The 5,273-nt window shown below is 39.0% G+C and overlaps 1 protein-coding gene across 1 annotated transcript in view; it reads left to right on the top strand.

Annotated features, from left to right (window-relative positions):
* Positions 1-5,273, top strand: part of Ophn1 (oligophrenin 1) — a 348,509-nt gene that overhangs the window by 193,374 nt on the left and 149,862 nt on the right. The gene's annotated exons all lie outside the window — the stretch shown is intronic.

The raw sequence follows: 5,273 nt of genomic DNA, 5'->3' as shown, positions 1-5,273 counted from the left end.
ATTCCCAAGGAAGGCTTTGCTAGCCATGAACCTCACCTGAGGAAGGCTTTGCCACTCCCCTCCATGGGCTGAGGCATTGGAGTCCTTGGCATGGCCATGGCAGTGTCAGCAGCACACACACACTCAGGACTTCATTCCCTTAGAATATAGAACATTTAGCTTGTGTGCTGGCAAGTTTTGTGTCAACTTGACACATGCTAGAGTCATATTGAAAACGGGAACCTCCATTAAGAAAATGCCTCTTACCCTAGACTGGCCTATGGAAAACTTGTGGTTAATTTTCTTGATTGATGATTTGTGTGTGAGGGCCCAGCTCACTGTGTTTGGTACTGTCCCTGGATTGGTGGTCCTGGATGCTATAAAAAGAGAGTAAACAATACTCCTTCATGACTTCTGTATCAGTTCCTGCCTCTAGGTTTCTTCTTCTGATTTTCCTCAGTGATGGACTGTATCATGGAACTATAATCTGAAATAAATCCTTTTTTCTCATCTTACTTATGGTCATGGTGTTTATCACAGCAGTAGACACCCTAGGAAGGACATATACATGAGGCTGTGGGGTGAGCAAAGCTAACATTGGCATCACTCCCACCACAAAAGAAAACCCTGAGTTACTGTTTCCTGTTTTCAAATTTTTGAGGTCATCACTTTTAGTAAAGCAGCATAGTAAATCTTTTCTTTATATTCTTGTGAAGGTCCCTCATATGTTGATGTATGCAAAGGTCCTATTTCCTGCTTACAGCAGCATTAACATCCTGTAAAAAAGTAGTTGATACCTTGCCCACGCACCTGTGCAGCATGCAGGGAACCAAGACACTAGTGCAGTTGGGTGGAAAAAGTAATACAAGGTCAGATCCTCTGCCAAGTAGGAGGAAGAGAGAGAAACAGCTGTCAGCTCCACAGCTGGTCTGGTCAACTCATATGATCCCAACTTCATCTGACTAAATAAAGAGCCTCCCCAGTCCATGATAGGTTTGCTGAATCAGAACCAATGTCTTAAAATCTTTGGCAGTTCAGCTCAACTTTCTCCAGTGAGGAGAGAAATTGACTGGCTCTGCCTGCCTGGACACAGTGTTCTTGAGACATTTGTCTTACTCCTGAAGTGCCTCACCCAGCTGCTTCTTCAGAGCAGATTCTCTTGGTGGAACTGTGTGCGACACTCATACATCTTGTCAGACACATATTTTCTTCAGCATTCACTTTGGTACACAAAACAACCAATGACTGGAAAAGATAGAACCTTATAATGATATAAGAAACCATGTCTACTGGACATCATGGCGCATGCCCATAATCCAAGCACTCTGGTGATTGAGGAAGGAGGAATTTAAGGCCTGTCTGAGCTCCAACGCAAGGTTCTGTCTCAAAAACCAAACCAATACAGAAGAGAGAGAAATCTCCATAGGTGATTTGTGTTTAATTTTTTTTCTGACTGTTTATGAAGGATGTTGTCAGCTTAATATCAACATTCATTTTTATAAAGTGAAAGCAAAATGGGCCTTTTTTAGTCTACTCTTAGTCCTTGTTGGAGTGTGAGTACCTTGAAAGCTGGTTCCAATGGTCTTGCCTTATCTAGATTCCCTCAGAGCTATGCCCGTGCTTGACACAAACTTATTGGCTATATTTTGTCTTACACAGATAAAAGAATTTGTGTCACTAGAATGCTGAATTTATTCTTACAAAGCAAGCCATAAATTATAAAAGGGAAGTTGTAGTTTGCCTGTACCTTTCATACTTTGATAATTTGTTCTCCTTATTTTTTGTGTAGCAGTGTAGCAGTTTTCATGCAAATAAATGGTATTCTCACATACACTTGACAGAGTAACAGTTTCTTATTCCTAGATTTTACTAGAATGAACAAAATGTTAATATAATAATTCTATAATCCCATTTATGGCAATTATTTTTACCTTATCTTCTTTTCCTTCTATTTATCCATTTTTGACTTTTTTCAAATTTCCATTCATTCTCACATGCTCACTCTTTTTTGTGTGTGGTTTTGAGAGACAGTGTTTCACATAGCCCATACTGGCCTATATCTTTCTGATTATGTCTCCTGAATGCTAGGGTTAGAGGTATGTACCACTATGCCAGAGTCAAGTTATCATTTTATGTATACAATGCCGAGGGATTAGAGGAGAGACTTCTAAGCCCCAAGTAGGATATAGGGGAATTGAAGAAGACTTAGAACAGAATTCATTGACTTAAAGGAATGGGATCTTGAAGCCTGAGTTGTAGTTGGCCAGAGAAGGAGAAGGAAGAAAATGAGAAATGGAGAGTCCACATTGTATAAAGACAGAAGGCTGTCACCATTTATGCTAGATAGTTTTATGACAACTTGATACAAGCTAAAATCATCAGAAGGGAGGCAAGTTGAATTAAGTAAATGACTCCATAATATCAGGCTGTGTACCCAGTACATTGTTTGTGATTCCAACCTGGACTGGTGATCCTGGGTTCTATAAAATACAGGCTGAGCGGGCTGGAGAGGTGGTTCAGCGGTTAAGAGGATTGATTGCTCTTCTGAAGGTCCCGAGTTCAAATCCCCACAATCACATGGTGACTCACAACCATCTATAATTAGATCTGATGTTTTCTTCTGGGGTGTTTGAAGACAGCTACTGTGGCTGCCAGCAGCTATGCAAGCAAACCAGATTCCTGAAAGAGAGGCAGGAGCCTGGGGAAAATAGAGGAATTGGACTGCGAGAGAAATAACCAGAACAAGTCAAAAGGTCCATCAAGGTCCAGTGTGTATTTCAGAGTCTGAGAATATATAGGGAGGGGACCCATCCACCACTATGCCAGGATCTTGTGGCCTCATTAGCATCTTGTTGTTTTGTCCTGAAGGCAGGTGAAGCAGCTCAGCAGGGCTTGACTCCTATAGGGAAGTTGCAGGCTTGGCTGAACAATAGACCTTACCTAGGGGGAAAGACTCTATCATGGGTAGGCTAGCTGCTTGTGGCAAGGACAAGGTCTGGTTCAGTCTGCTTGAAGCGGTGGTGTGTGTGTGTGTGTGTGTGTGTGTGTGTGTGTGTGTGTGTGTCACAAGCTACTGCTTTAAAAATATAAAACAGGCTGAGCAAGCCAGGGGAAGCAAGCTAGTAAATATTCCTCCTTCATGGCCTTTGCATCAGTTCCTGTCTCCAGGTTCTTGCCCTGTTTGAGCTCCTGTCCTGACTTCCTTTGATGCTGAACAGTTATTGGAAGTATAAGTCAAATAAATCCTTTCCTCCCCAATTTGCTTTTTGGTCATGGTTTTTCATTGCAGCAATAGAAACCCTAATTAAGACAGCATCTCTCTCAGGGTGTACAGAGTACTATAGTCAATGCTTGCTTTAAGGAAAGAGATTTTAAGAAGCTTCTTCTATTTCATAATGGCAGAGTGTCCTTGGAGAAGCAACTTAATATCTCTGGTTTGGTGTTTTCATTTATAAAACAATAGTACTATCTAGAATGTTTTATAATAGTACAATAAGATAAGTAAACTATCAGAATGAAAATAAATTACTTTTATGAGCATTAATGCAAAATTCCTAAGAAAAATGTTAGCTACCTGAGTCTGGCAGTAATAAAAATGTATCATGAGGGGCTTGGTTTGTTGGTTCAGTGGTCAAGAGTGCTTGATGCTCCCCCAGTTGATCCAAGTTTAGTTCCTAGCACCCACATCAGGTGTCTCACAACTGCCCATGACTCCAACTCCAAAGGATCCAATGCCTCTGGGCTCTGCAGGCGTCTGCACACATCTGCATGTTCCTCCCCTCCCACACACAAAGATTTAAAAATATTAAAAATATATTAGTATTAGCTAGTGCTTAGCTCAGACCCCTCTCTCAAAATCATCCTTGGAAATCAAGCAATGGAATTCCCGTCATGATTAGTAAAAAGAAACAAAATCATATATTTATTTAGTAAATCTAGAATGGAAAAAGAATTCATCAGCTCAATAATGATTGCACAATAAAGACATATAGTATGCCTTAGTATAGAAACTTTAATATATATGAGGAAGAAGATAAGGGTACTCATTTCTGTAGTACTGTTCAGCCAGATTCTGCAAGACCTGACTACTGCTCTAAGAATGGAAACTAAGGAATGTGTCAAATTTGGAAGAAATATATACATTGCTAAACTTATCAGAAGTAATCACTTAATGAGAAAAATATTATCGTTAAGAATCCTATCTGAGCTTATTTGTAATTTTGACAGCATGTCAATTTTAAGTCATTAATAAAAAAATCAATATTATTTTCTACATTTGCCATATTTAACCAATATAAATAGTGATACCTTTTGGATTAGTGATAAATATTTCTAAATATGCAGAAGACATTTTTAACAGGGATAGTTAAGATCACAATGAAGAAAAAGTAAACACTAGTAATGGTATAGAAAAATCTAAATGCATGTTTTATATGTCACGCTATCAAATATTTTGCCTTACTATTTTATAGATGTTAATTCAACTCAAATTAATCTTTACATTCATATTTAATTTGATTTTTATCCTAGCATTCATTTGAAAGTTTTAGATTTCACCAATAGTCAACTGTATAAAAAGAAAATCTTATCAGCAAGAAATACCTTTTGTATTGTATACTCACCAAAGTCTTAGAGAGCACTGCTGTCAGCATTTCTCCTAAATTACTACAATAGTTCATTGAGCTCAAACACTCAGTGGCTTTTTTTTAGCCCAAAGTTCCAAAAGTTCTGACACAGTCCTCCCCAAAACATGTTCAGGCCTGTCTCAGCCATACTACACTCTCTAATTCCATTCTGTGCCTTAGTTAGGGTTTCCACTGTTGAAATAAAACACCATGACCTAAAGCAACTTGGGGAGGAAATGGGTTTGTCTAGTACTGCTTTCTTAGACATTCTAGAACCACTTCCCCATGAGTGGCACCATTCTACAGTAAGGTAGGCCCCACAACATCAACCATAAATCAAGAAAATGCCACACGGACATGTTGACAGGAAGTCTGATGAAGGCATTTTTTTTTTCAACTGAGGATCTTCTTCTCAAATGACCCGAGATCCTGTCAAACTGAGAAAAAAAAATCATGACAATGACTCTGTGACAAATGTGTATTGGCAATGTTTCTTTAGAAGCTTTGTGACTTAGACTTGTACTGAGCAGCAGCAGAGACGTTAATTACATTTCATCACCAAGGAGAGTCTCCCACCTGCCATAAAGCTAGCTGTGAAGTCTCCTTTCCTGTCTAAATCTTCCAGGATTTTCACTCCTGCCAGCTTTTCTTTAAAAAAAAAAAAAATTA

This window comes from Mastomys coucha, chromosome X (assembly GCF_008632895.1).
Source record: "Mastomys coucha isolate ucsf_1 chromosome X, UCSF_Mcou_1, whole genome shotgun sequence".
In the NCBI taxonomy this organism is placed as follows: Eukaryota; Metazoa; Chordata; class Mammalia; order Rodentia; family Muridae; genus Mastomys; species Mastomys coucha.
The sequence above is the reverse complement of the archived record's forward strand: the minus strand, read 5'-3'. Positions and strand labels throughout refer to the sequence as shown.